Consider the following 14,808-nt stretch of genomic DNA (forward strand, 5'->3'; position numbering starts at 1 on the left):
GGCACTAAGTCACTGCCATGTGCAGAACAGCTGGACACATTTCAAACATTTAGATGTCAGATACAATCATTTACATTAGGATTATGATTCCAATCAAAATGTAAAGTTTCAAAAGCATTTAATATTTATAAATGATTAAAGAATGATAATAAACTAAGAGCTATAATTATACATCCTATATTTTTCATAATAGGTATGTTTTATATTTCTGCAGTAATAAAATCCCACAAAAGAAAACCACACTTTTTTGAACATTTAGAAATGATGTGCTTTTATTTTGGTGTTTGTACACTTAGCATAAATATTGCGAGATAGCTAATTAGGTGTTAAACATTTTTTTTTACTTAATATTACAAATATCATTTCCACTGTTACTCACTAACCTGACACTATGGTTACGCACTACACAATAATACATCAAAACAAAAAACACTGAAAAATATTGTTCCATCATTTACACCAGGGTTTCCAATCCTTTTTGACCATTTGGCCCAACTTTTCTGCTACAGAGGGGTCCAGGGCTCACTCAGATATCAAAACTGAATTTGTTACATTGCTCTCGATTTTAATCATATTCAATTATTGTATCTAACCTACTTAGTTTACAACCTTGTCAAATGATAGGAAGCCCTGTGCTGTGCACACCAATTATTTATTTAACACATAAACCCTAGGTTAGGTCAGGCTGATTACAAATACTGTATAATCAAAAATACTGCAAAAGAGGGGACTTATAACAACTCATGAAAAATACATTCAAATACAATCACACAATGCTAAAATAAATATTTGACTAAATTAATAATACATGATAATATTTATAGTTTTATGTAATTTTGGTGCAAATAAAAATACAGCTTTACCACTTTAGTCATAATTTTTGCACTTAAAATGATTTGAACTGCAGACTTCTTCTTTTTGTTGGATATTGTCATTACTGCCACTAGTGGTGAAAAAGTATATTAAAACTGAGTACCGCTGCGGCCCATATGGACCACAGCTGAGAAACATATTTTTTTAGCAGCCCTATGGTTAAATACACTGATTTTTATACTTAATATACATTATTTATTATCATGCTCCCTGCAGTTCAGAGTAGATATTTAAATTGCATTTGTAACATACAAAAAGGGGATGATTTAATCTGAAAGCACCAATTAATATTATTCATACATTATGATATACACCCTTTTTTACATTGCATGTTTTTAAAATAATTAAGTACACAAAATCAAATGTCAGGTGCGGTCTAATATCGTATTCCGTGATGAATTGTTGAAATTATACAACTATGATGCAATGCAACTGTACACAAGTGCAAATATGTTGCTAAATCAACAACTCCACTCAAAATGTAAGATTATGCAATGACACATTTTTCATAGCGATCTCGTATTTTAACTCCGGTGTTCCTAATCAAATGTTCAGTTTGTGTATTTTGCTGGAAGAATAAGCAGTAGAAAATGGATGGATGGATGGATGGATGGATGGATGGATGGAACTTTTGGGGAAACACAACAACACAGCTACTTCTATTGACAGAGAGTCAGTTTTTGAAAGGCACTGTTATAAATAAAGAAAAGTGACATCATCTGTTAAATAAGAGTCCGTTTTTAGAAGAGTCAAATGAGCCCAAATGTAATGTTGCAGTTAATGGTGAAGGTGTTTAAAAGCTATTCTTCTTGTGTGCTTATAGCCCTATCTGTGTATGTGTGTTTGCATTTATGTATTTTTTTTTTACTACTCTGGTGTGAAAATATAAATAACTCGGCTGGCACGGCGTTGTGTGTGTGGTGTAATCTGCTCCCAGCAGGCTGGATTCCCTCTGAGAGAAAGACAGTATATTGTTCCTGCAGCAGCACAGATAACAACTCATTAGCATACTGAATCATTTGGCTGCAAGAGCCACTCAGCCACCCATCTGCACTGAGCTGATAAACACACACACACACACACACACACACACACACACACACACACACACACACACACACACACACACACACACACACACCCCTACTCACTAACAAACACGCATTGCTCCTCTTTTTCAACTCACACACACTCCCCGTTTCCTCCTCTTTTGGTGACTTTTCTGCAGGCAGGTAGGGATTAACCCTCAGTGGAGCCCCAGCACTCTGCAGGTCTTCAAACACCTGCACAGCTCCCATGCTCTCTGGAAGCAAGTCCAGGTTGTAGAAATGCTCCCAAAAAAGTGCAGGAAAGATGACTTTTCCAAACAAACTTGTATTAGTAGTGGGAACTGGATTTGCACAGCAAAGACACAACATCATGCAGTAGAGGCTGTCGAAAAGCACTTTCACAATGGCAGGATATCCTGTAGGTCACTGAGCCGAGGTGACCTCTACAGGAAGTAGTCACTTGCTAGGAGGAAGTGAGGATTCCAGCGTCCATAGAGGGAGACTCGTGATGTTTTAATTGTCGTATGGAACCACACTCAGGGTGACATTATGGCCCTGACAGAGAAAAGACAGTAAGGCTCATTATTAATGTGGTTCTATAGCTTAGAACCGCATCACGCTTGCTTTCTAATATTTCGCCATGCCAGACGCACCTCTGGTGGACAGCGGGGGTGTCCAAACTTTTTTCCAGAGAGGGACGCGTGCAGAAAAATTGGAAGGATGCGAAGGACCACCATAACACATTTATACAATAATGATGCAAAATCAATTAGTCAAACTTTTCTGAACAAAACATCTGTTGTACATGCTCCAAACAAATTACTGTAACATCTATTTAGTCATTAATAATTATTTTCTATTAGTTGGTCACAAGATTTTAAATACAAACCCCGTTTCCATATGAGTTGGGAAATTGTGTTAGATGTAAGTATAAATGGAATACAATGATTTGCAAATCCTTTTCAATCCATATTCAATTGAATATGCTACAAAGAGAATATATTTGATGTTCAAACTCATAAGCGTTATTTTTTTTTTGCAAGTAATAATTAACTTGGAATTTCATGGCTGCAACACGTGCCAAAGTAGTTGGGAAAGGGCATGTTCACCACTGTGTTACATCACATTTTCTTTGAACAACACTCAATAAACGTTTGGGAATTGAGAAAAGTAATTGTCGAAGCTTTGAAAGTGGAATTCTTTACATTCTGGCTTGATGTACAGCTTTAATTGTTGAACAGTCCGGGGTCTTGTTGTCTTATTTTACGCTTCATAATGCGCCACACATTTTCGATGGGAGACATGTCTGGACTGCAGGCAGGCCAGGAAAGTACCCGCAGTCTTTTACTACGAACCCAAGCTGTTGTAACACGTGGCTTGGCATTGTTTTGCTAAAATAAGCAGGGGTGTCCATGCTAACATTGCTTGGATGACAACAACCTGTATGGACCATTCAGCATTAATGGTGCCTTCACAGATGTGTAAGTTACCCATGCTTTGGGCATTAATACACCCCCATACCATCACAGATGCTGGCTTTTGAACTTTGCGCCTATAACAATCCAGATGGTTATTTTCCTCTTTGTTCCGGAGGACACCACGGCCACAGATTCCAAATATAATTTGAAATGTGGACTCGTCAGACCACAGAACACTTTTCCACTTTGCATAAGTCCATCTTAGATGAGCTCGGGCCCAGCAAAGCCGGTGGCGTGCCTTGGTGTTATTGATAAATGGCTTTCGCTTTGCATAGTAGAGTTTTAACTTGCACTTACAGATGTAGCGACCAACTGTAGTTACTGACAGTGGTTTTATGAAGTGTGCCTGAGCCAATGTGGTGATATCCTTTACACACTGATGTCGGTTTTTGATGCAGTACCGCCTGAGGGATCAACGGTCCATAATATCATCGCTTACGTGCAGTGATTTCTCCAGATTCTCTGAACCTTTTGATGATTTTACGGACCATAGATGGTAAAATCCCTAAATTCCTTGCAATAGCTCGTTGAGAAATGTTGTTCTAAAACTGTTCGACAATTTTCTTACAAATTGGTGACCCTCGCCCCATCCTTGTTTGTGAATTACTTAGCATTTCATGGAAGCTGCTTTTATACCCAATCATGGCACCCACCTGTTCCCAATTAGCCTGCACACTTGTGGGATGCTCCAAATAACTGTTGATGAGCATTCCTCAACTTTATCAGTATTTATTGCCACCCTTCACAACTTCTTTGTCACGTGTTGCTGGCATGAAATTCTAAAGTTAATGATTATTTGAAAAAAAAAAAGTTTATCAGTTTAACATCAAATATGTTGTCTTCGTAGCATATTCAACTGAATATGGGTTGAAAATGATTTGCAAATCATTGTATTCCGTTTATATTTACATCTAACACGATTTCCCAACTCATATTGAAACGGGGTTTGTAATACAACTTTTCGTTTTAATGTATAATTTATGTTTGATTTATATTTGATTAAAAAATACATAGGTTGGGAAATAAATTAAGGAAATATTGTAAGATATTATAATTAGATCAGAATAACGATTCACAACATTAAACATTTCATATTTAATCCCCCACATGTGTATTTTTTATTGTGTGTTGATTTTTTCATAAAAAAAGTAGCATAAGATAGAGTGCACATATTAAAATGAAGATATTTGTCTGACATATTAATCAATCAACATGTAATAATACATCTCATTAATAACAAATCAGGGATGTCAATAATTACAAGTTAACTCTTAACTCATGAAATCACAAAAAGGTATTGCATTTATCATGTGTACATGCAGAATAATCACACTGTTTATTTTGACCACACATGCTCCTTTGCGTCAGTGCAAAGATGACTTTTCACTTCCAAATACACCTGGACTGGACTTTTCATCAACTTGTTATCACATTTTTAACAAATAAATGACCTGTATAAAATGAAATTATTTAAAAAATGTTCCTATCTGACATTCTGTCAATTAAAAATGAATTAGAGTCTAAACATTGTGGGTCTTTTTTTTTTAAGTTGATTTAAATCATGCAATTGAGTAATAACCTATGATTCATCCAAATTCAAAAGTGTAATTTATATTTTTTAAATGACACGTGACAGCACTATAACTGTAAACGTATTTTATAATATCCTGAGGGCTGACAGAAAACTAGCTGTGGGACACAAATGAGCCTCGTTCCACACTTCATATGTCCCTGGTGGACGGAATCAAGTCATTTTCCTCCTGTGGGGCGACTCCACTCTAGCAACTATTTACTTTTCCAAAAGCAGTGACTACACATGCAGGTGTGGAACGCATCACTGGTCCTCAATCGTTAAAACCATTTTTCATCACTGGCATTGTTTACACTGTGGAAGTTATACTCCATGACTACGTTTACACTGCAGAGTGGACACTCCATGACTAAGTTTACAGTGCAGTTACACTCCATGACTGCGCTTACACTGCAGAGTTACACTCCATGACTAAGTTTACACTGCAGTTACACTCCATGACTAAGTTTACGCTTAACAGTTACAGTCCATGACTACGTTGACACTGCATAGTTGCACTCCATGACTACGTTTACGCTGGAGTTACACTCCATGACTACGTTTTCACTGCAGGTTAAAGTGGCCCAAATGACATTTTTTTTAGATCTGATTTTTCCCAGCTGACTGTTTACACTGCATGTAAAATGTGATCTTTATCAGACCGCTGTGTAAACGGACACAGGCCTCAATGTGGCCCCAATGTGGCCCCAATGTCACTTGCATGCGCACTTCCATAAAATAAAAACAAAGGAAATTGACCGGGAGGAAGTCGCTACTATTACAAAATAAAATAAAAGTCGCAACAGTCTAAAAATTATAGTTTTTTTTTAGGTGAAAGTAATGTATTATAAAGTATGAATGGATGTACAGTATATCATGTAATTTATGTAATCTTTTTATGTCTGTTAAGTAGAGGAGACACAGACGTCAGTGTGGATTTAAGTGAGATATATTTTTAAGTGAGATATATTTTTCAACTTATGTGCCACAGCATCAATTCCGGTCCTTCAACAATCGCTATTTTTTGTGAATCAAACTATATATTCATACATTACAAATAGACTATTATTTGTGCACTATCGACAAGTGATTCACAGAAAATTTGGTGGTTTTAAATAGAATTTGCTCACTGAAACCGGGTGTTGTGATGAAATATCCACTTTCACTGGCGACTGCGTCCTTCCACGAGTGACGTAGCTCACATTGTGGGACGGCGTGGCGCAATGGGAGAGTGGCCGTGCGCAACCCGAGGGTCCCTGGTTCAACCCCCACCTAGTACCAACCTCGTCACGTCCGTTGTGTCCTGAGAAAGACACTTCACCCTTGCTCCTGATGGGTGCTGGTTGGCGCCTTGCATGGCAGCTCCCTCCATCAGAGTGTGAATGTGTGTGTGAATGGGTAAATGTGGAAGTAGTGTCAAAGCGCTTTGAGTACCTTGAAGGTAGAAACGCGCTATACAAATACAACCCATTTATCATTTATATTTGAAAAGATCAGATTCCAATGGGATTCAGGACTGCCTCCTGATGTGGCCTGCAATTGTTGCCAAAATATCACATTTGAAGCACTTTGGAGCATCTGTGTCACTTGAGGGCAAACACATCTGTTTGGTGTGCAGTGTAAACGGGGCCTAATGGGCCCTTTTCCACCACAGGAACTTTCCCATTTACCTGGGTAAATAAAATCACCCCTGGGTTCCCACTAAAAACTATCCGGGTAGATTTAGTGCTTTTTTTAGTTCCTGCCAGCAAGGTGGGATTTTTTGAAGGTTCCTGAAACCTTCTCAGGGGCAGGGTGTGCTGTCGAAGGCTGATTGATTGAACACAGTTGGGGGCGTTCCTAAAACTTATTTTGAACACAACAACCACCATTACAGAGTACAGTAGATGACTTGTTTATTTCCCATTTCTTGTGTACTCTTATGACAACAAACTTGACAACGGAGAGAAAGAAGAATAAAAATAACTTTCCACTTGCAGGAACTTTTGTGTTGCATCTTTGTGCTGAAGAACGCTGATCAGTGGAACCATCTTGCAGTTTTTTCACTTAGCAGTAGTCTTTAATCCAAATGCAGTTTATTGTTGGTTATTATTTTGACCAACTTAATTTCAATACGCCAAGCTACAAGAAGTGGACGGACTCTTTTAAACGTATTTACGAAGGAGAATGAATTATTCAGCCGGACTCAAAGCAACAACCTCAGCTGCTTACTACTCAGACTTTGTTGGATAAATGTGAAATAAAGGAAGCAGAACATGAGTGGAAGGTAAATAACATGCCAAAAAAAGTCTGAGGGCTATAGAGCGTTTTCATTTCGGGCTCCAGTACTCTGGAATGCCCTCCCGGTAACAGTTCGAGATGCCACCTCAGTAAAAGCATTTAAGTCTCACCTTAAAACTCATTTGTATACTCTAGCCTTTAAATAGACTCCCTTTTTAGACCAGTTGATCTGCCGTTTCTTTTGTTTTTCTCCTATGTCCCACTCTCCACTGTGTTTCGGCTGGGGACATCTCTGCGCTGCTGATCCGCCTCCGCTTGGGATGTTTTCCTGCTGGCTCCGCTGTGAACGGGACTCTCGCTGCTGTGTTGGATCCGCTTTGGACTGGACTCTCGCGACTGTCTTGGATCCATTATGGATTGAACTTTCACAGTATCATGTTAGACCCGCTCGACATCCATTGCTTTCGTCCTCTCCAAGGTTTTAGTCATCATTGTCACCGACGTCCCACTGGGTGTGAGTTTTCCTTGCCCTTATGTGGGCCTACCGAGGATGTCGTAGTGGTTTGTGTTGTGGTTTGTGCAGCCCTTTGAGACACTAGTGATTTAGAGCTATATAAGTAAACATTGATTGATTGATTGATGGAATATTAACTATTTTTACATGTTGTAAAAGTAGTCAGTGACACTCCATTTGTGTAGTTATTAACCTCAATCCCAGTCAACAGAATGCTAATGCTAACAAGCTAACGCTAAAGTCGATGTGTTTGTGTCGCCGTGAGATAAACACTGACGTTTAATACTTATATATTGTTATTTACAGTTAAAGACTGACATTTATTATTTATATATTGCTATTTACAGATAAACACTGACATGTATTATTTATAAATTGTTGTTTACAGATAAACACTGACATTTATTGTTTTTATATTTTTATTTACAGATAAACACTGACATTTTTTATTGAAATATTATTTACACATAAACACTGAAATGTATTATTTATATATTATTTTCAGATAAACACTAACATTTATCATTTATATATTATTTACAGATACACACTGACATTTATTATTGTTATTTACAGATCAGTGGGGCAAAAAAGTATTTAGTCAGTCACCGATTGTGCATGTTCTCCCACTTAAAATGATGACAGAGGTCTGTAATTTTCATCATAGGTACATTTCAACTGTGAGAGACAGAATTAAAAAAAAAAATCCAGGAATTCACATTTTAAGAGTTTTAAAGAATGTATTTGTAAATTATGGTGGAAAATAAGTATTTGGTCAAGAACAAAAATTCAACTCAATACTTTGTAATATAACCTTGTTTGGCAATAACAGAGGTCAAACAATTACTATAGGTCTTTACCAGGTTTGCACACACAGTAGCTGGTATTTTGACCTATTCCCCTATGCAGGTCTTCTCGAGAGCAGTGATGTTTTGGGGCTGTCGCAGAGCAACTCGGACTTTCAACTCCCTCCACAGATTTTCTGTGGGGTTGAGGTCTAAAGACTGGCTAGGCCACTCCAGGACTTTCAAATGCTTCTTACAGAGCCACTCCTTCGTTGCCTGGGCGGTGTGTTCGGGATCATTGTCATGCTGGAGGACCCAGCCACGTTTCATCTTCAAAGCTCTCACTGATGGAAGGAGGTTTTGGCTCAAAATCTCACGATACATGGCCCCATTCATTCTTTCCTTAACACGGATCAGTCATCCTGTCCCCTTAGCAGAAAAACAGCCCCAAAGCATTATGTTTCCACCCCCATGTTTCACAGTAGGCATGGTGTTCTTAGGATGCAACTCAGTATTCTTCTTCCTCCAAACACGACGAGTTGAGTTTATACCAAAAAGTTCTATTTTGGTTTCTTCTGACCACATGACATTCTCCCAATCCTCTGCTGTATCATCCATGTGCTCTCTGGCAAACTTCAGACAGGCCTGGACATGCACTGGCTTAAGCAGGGGGACACATTTGGCACTGCAGGATTTGATTCCCTGTCGGCGTAGTGTGTTACTGATGCTAACCTTTGTTACTTTGATCCCAGCTCTCTGCAGGTCATTCACCAGGTCCCCCCGTGTGGTTCTGGGATTTTTGCTCACTGTTCTCATGATCATTTTTACCCCACGGGATGAGATCTTGCTTGGCGCCCATGATAGAGGGTTATTATCAGTGGTCTTGTATGTCTTCCATTTTCTGATAATTGCTCCTACAGTTGATTTTTTCACACCAAGCTGCTTGCCTATTGTAGGTTCACTCTTCCCAGTCTGGTGCAGGTCTACAATTCTTTTCCTGGTGTCCTTCAACAGCTCTTTGGTTGTGGCCATAGAGGAGTTTGGAGTCTGACTGTTTGAGGCTGTGGACAGGTGTCTTTTATACAGGTAACAAGTTCAAACAGGTTCCATTAATACAGGTAACGAGTAGAGGAAAGAAGAGCTTCTTAGAGAAGAAGTTACAGGTCTGTGAGAGCCAGAGATCTTCCTTGTTTGAAGTGACCAAATACTTATTTTCCACCATAATTTACAAATACATTCTTTAAAATTCCTACAATGTGAATTCCTGGATTTTTTTTCCTTATTCTGTCTCTCACAGTTGAAGTGTACCTATGATGAAAATTACAGACCTCTGTCATCATTTTAAGTCGGAGAACTTGCACAATCGGTGGCTGACTAAATACTTTTTTGCCCCACTGTAAACGCTGACATTTATTATTGATATATTGTTATTTACAGATAAACACTGACGTGTTATTTATATACAGTATTGTTATTTACAGATAAACACTGATATTTATTATTGATGTATTGTTGTTCTCAGATAAACACTGACATTTATTATCCATCCATCCATCATCTTCCGCTTATCCGAGGTCGGGTCGCGGGGGCAGCAGCCTAAGCAGGGAAGCCCAGACTTCCCTATCTCCAGCCACTTCGTCTAGCTCTTCCCGGGGGATCCCGAGGCGTTCCCAGGCCAGCCGGGAGACATAGTCTTTCCAACGTGTCCTGGGTCTTCCCCGTGGCCTCCTACCAGCTGGACGTGCCCTAAACACATCCCTAGGGAGGCGTTCGGGTGGCATCCTGACCAGATGCCCGAACCACCTCATCTGGCTCCTCTCGATGTGGAGGAGCAGCGGCTTTACGTTGAGCTCCTCCCGGATGGCAGAGCTTCTCACCCTATCTCTAAGGGAGAGCCCCGCCACCCGGCGGAGGAAACTCATTTCGGCCGCTTGTACCCGTGATCTTATCCTTTCGGTCATGACCCAAAGCTCATGACCATAGGTGAGGATGGGAACGTAGATCGACCGGTAAATTGAGAGCTTTGCCTTCCGGCTCAGCTCCTTCTTCACCACAACGGATCGATACAACGTCCGCATTACTGAAGACGCCGCACCGATCCGCCTGTCGATCTCACGATCCCCTCTTCCCCCACTCGTGAACAAGACTCCTAGGTACTTGAACTCCTCCACTTGGGGCAGGGTCTCCTCCCCAACCCGGAGATGGCACTCCACCCTTTTCCGTGCGAGAACCATGGACTCGGACTTGGAGGTGCTGATTCTCATTCCGGTCGCTTCACACTCGGCTGCGAACCGATCCAGTGAGAGCTGAAGATCCCGGCCAGATGAAGCCATCAGGACTACATCATCTGCAAAAAGCAGAGACCTAATCCCGTGGCCACCAAACCGGAACCCCTCAACGCCTTGACTGCGCCTAGAAATTCTGTCCATAAAAGTTATGAACAGAATCGGTGACAAAGGACAGCCTTGGCGGAGTCCAACCTTCACTGGAAACGTGTCCGACTTACTGCCAGCAATGCGGACCAAGCTCTGACACTGATCATACAGGGAGCGGACTGCCACAATAAGACATTCCGATACCCCATACTCTCTGAGCACTCCCCACAGGACTTCCCGAGGGACACGGTCGAATGCCTTCTCCAAGTCCACAAAGCACATGTAGACTGGTTGGGCAAACTCCCATGCACCCTCAAGAACCCTGCCGAGAGTATAGAGCTGGTCCACAGTTCCACGACCAGGACGAAAACCACACTGTTCCTCCTGAATCCGAGGTTCGACTATCCGGCGAAGCCTCCTCTCCAGTACACCTGAATAAACCTTACCGGGAAGGCTGAGGAGTGTGATCCCACGATAGTTGGAACACACCCTCCGGTCCCCCTTCTTAAAGAGAGGGACCACCACCCCGGTCTGCCAATCCAGAGGTACCGCCCCCGATGTCCACGCGATGCTGCAGAGTCTTGTCGACCAAGACAGCCCCACAGCATCCAGAGCCTTAAGGAACTCCGGGCGGATCTCATCCACCTCCGGGGCATTGCCGCCGAGGAGCTTTTTAACTACCTCAGCGACCTCAGCCCCAGAAATAGGAGAGTCCACTACAGATTCCCCAGGCACCGCTTCCTCAAAGAAAGACGTGTTGGTGGGATTGAGGAGGTCTTCGAAGTATTCCCTCCACCGATCCACAACATCCGCAGTCGAAGTCAGCAGAACACCATCCGCACCATACACGGTGTTGATAGTGCACTGGTTCCCCTTCCTGAGGCGCCGTATGGTGGTCCAGAATGGCTTCGAAGCCGTCCGGAAGTCGTTTTCCATGGCTTCCCCGAACTCTTCCCATGTCCGAGTTTTTGCCTCCGCGACCGCTAAAGCTGCACACCGCTTGGCCCGTCGGTACCCGTCCACTGCCTCCGGAGTCCTATGAGCCAAAAGAACCCGATAGGACTCCTTCTTCAGCTTGACGGCATCCCTCACTGCTGGTGTCCACCAACGGGTTCTGGGATTACCGCCACGACAGGCACCAACAACCTTGCGGCCACAGCTCCAATCAGCCGCCTCGACAATAGAGGTTCGGAACATGGTCCACTCGGACTCAATGTCCCGCACCTCCCTCGTGACATGTTCAAAGTTCTCCCGGAGGTGTGAATTGAAACTCTCTCTGACAGGAGACTCTGCCAGACGTTCCCAGCAGACCCTCACAATGCGCTTGGGCCTGCCAGGTCTGTCCGGCATCCTCCCCCACCATTGCAGCCAACTCACCACCAGGTGGTGATCGGTAGAAAGCTCCGCCCCTCTCTTCACCCGAGTGTCCAAAACATAAGGCCGCAAATCCGATGACACAACTACAAAGTCGATCATGGAACTGCGGCCTAGGGTGTCCTGGTGCCAAGTGCACATATGGACACCCTTATGTTTGAACATGGTGTTTGTTATCGACAAACTGTGACGAGCACAAAAGTCCAATAACAAAACACCACTCGGGTTTAGATCCGGGCGACCATTCTTCCCAATCACGCCTCTCCAGGTTTCACTGTCGTTGCCAACATGAGCGTTGAAGTCTCCCAGTAGGACAAGGGAATCACCCGGAGGAGCACTTTCCAGTACTCCCTCGAGTGTACCCAAAAAGGGTGGGTATTCTGAACTGCTGTTTGGTGCGTAAGCACAAACAACAGTCAGGACCCGTCCCCCCACCCGAAGGCGAAGGGAAGCTACCCTCTCGTCCACTGGGTTGAACTCAAACGTACAGGCTTTGAGCCGGGGGGCAACCAGAATTGCCACCCCAGCCCGTCGCCTCTCACTGCCGGCAACGCCAGAGTGGAAGAGGGTCCAGTCCCTCTCGAGAGAACTGGTTCCAGAGCCCTTGCTGTGCGTCGAGGTGAGTCCGACTATATCCAGCCGGAACTTCTCTACCTCGCGCACTAGCTCAGGCTCCTTCCCCCCCAGTGAGGTGACATTCCACGTCCCAAGAGCTAGCTTCTGTAGCCGAGGATCGGACCGCCAGGTGCCCTGCCTTCGGCTGCCGCCCAGCTCACAATGCACCCGACCTCTATGGCCACTCCTATGAGTGGTGAGCCCATTGGAGGGATGACCCACGTTGCCTCTTCGGGCTGTGCCCGGCCGGGCCCCATGGGAACAGGCCCGACCACCAGGCGCTCGCCATCGTGCCCCAACTCCGGGCCAGGCTCCAGAGCGGGGCCCCGGTGACCCACGTCCGGGCGAGGGAAATCTGGGTTCATTTCGTTGTAATTCCATAGAAGTCTTTGAGCTGCTCTTTGTCTGATCACTCACCTAGGACCTGTTTGTCTTGGGAGACCCTACCAGGGGGCATGAAAACCCCCAGACAACATAGCTCCTAGGATCATTGGGACACGCAAACTCCTCTACCACGGTAAGGTAGCAGCTCAGAGAGAGGAGTGACATTTATTATTTATATATTATTTACAGATAAACACTGACATTTATTATTGATATTTACAGATAAACGCTGACATTTATTTTTGATATATTGTTATTTACAGATAAACACTGACATGTATTATTTATATATTGTTATTTACAGCTGAATAGGACCACAAGGACTCACCTGACCCTCATGAATTCATCATTTACTGAGAGGACGACTCTGTTGGACGTTGCGGACAAAAGCCTCACTTTTTTATAAAAAATTTACAAAACATTGTTTTGAATATGATTGCTTGGTATTTCAACTAGGCATTTTTTAATAAACAAACTGTGAACTCATATTGTGTTTATTGACATGTATCAGTCTAGATCAAATCTAGTAAACCACTCCTCCATACGTCAACAGTCTGAGTTGTATAAACTACATGAAGTGTGAAAAGTGGTGGAAACACAAACCACACACCTCTACAGGAACCTCTAGTTCCTAAAGTTCCTGAACTTTCAGTGGAATAGGGCCACCTTAATGCACCTTTTTTGCTGCCCTTATTCTCCTTTTGAATACAATTATCTTTATCCAATGCACAGGAGCTACATGGCTTTCAACGCTGTTACTAATCACCTGGACTGTGATGATTTTCTGTGGATACACAACATTGTAGCTTTTGTCCTTTTGTGAAAGGATGGCGAGGAGGAGGGTGATCAACAATCACTAAGGAAAGGATGGCGATCAACAATCACTTCAGTGGAACAAAACATCAGCAGCAAATATCTCACTTAAAGGGCGCCACAGCTTTCACTTTCAGTCAACCCTGTTCACGCGTTCACTTCATCTGGTATTGACTATTTCAATTCTCTCTTCACCCTTTTTAACAAGTCCGCTAAAGAGATTTTAGACGCTACAAAATTTAGCTGCCAGACTTTAGACCTGGCACCCAGAACAGTCCATGTCACCCGTTTGATCCAGTCTTCATTGGCTTCCAGGCACATTCAGTTGAAGATTTTAGTCCTGACTTTCCATGGATGGCAGTACATCACTGACTTGTTATGTCCCTGCTCTCTAGTTGCATGGTGGGGCCCCTCAGTACATCACTGAGTTGTAATCACCCTACTCTTCAGCTGCATGGTGGGGCCCGTCAGTACATCACTGACTTGTTATGTCCCTACTCTTCAGTTGCATGGTGGGGCCACTCAGTACATCACTGACTTGTTATGCCCCTACTCTTCAGTTGCATGGTGGGGCCCCTCAGTACATCACTGACTTTTTATGCCCCTACTCTTCAATTCCTTGGTAGGGCCCCTCAGTACATCACTGACTTGTTAGGCCCCTACTCTTCAGTTGCATGGTGGGGCCCCTCACTACATCACTGACTTTTTATGCCCCTACTCTTCAGTTCCTTGGTAGGGCCCTTCAGTACATCACTGAC

General features: G+C 42.8%; 1 long non-coding RNA gene across 1 annotated transcript; it reads left to right on the top strand.

Moving 5' to 3' along the window:
* Positions 1-13,177: 13,177 nt before the first annotated feature.
* On the top strand, positions 13,178-13,723 carry LOC133568263 (uncharacterized). The gene is made up of 2 exons (XR_009809558.1): positions 13,178-13,370; positions 13,542-13,723. It is a non-coding gene; the product is annotated as an uncharacterized LOC133568263 (long non-coding RNA).
* Positions 13,724-14,808: the final 1,085 nt, after the last annotated feature.

The sequence above is a fragment of the Nerophis ophidion genome, linkage group LG14 (assembly GCF_033978795.1).
Source record: "Nerophis ophidion isolate RoL-2023_Sa linkage group LG14, RoL_Noph_v1.0, whole genome shotgun sequence".
Taxonomy (NCBI): Eukaryota; Metazoa; Chordata; class Actinopteri; order Syngnathiformes; family Syngnathidae; genus Nerophis; species Nerophis ophidion.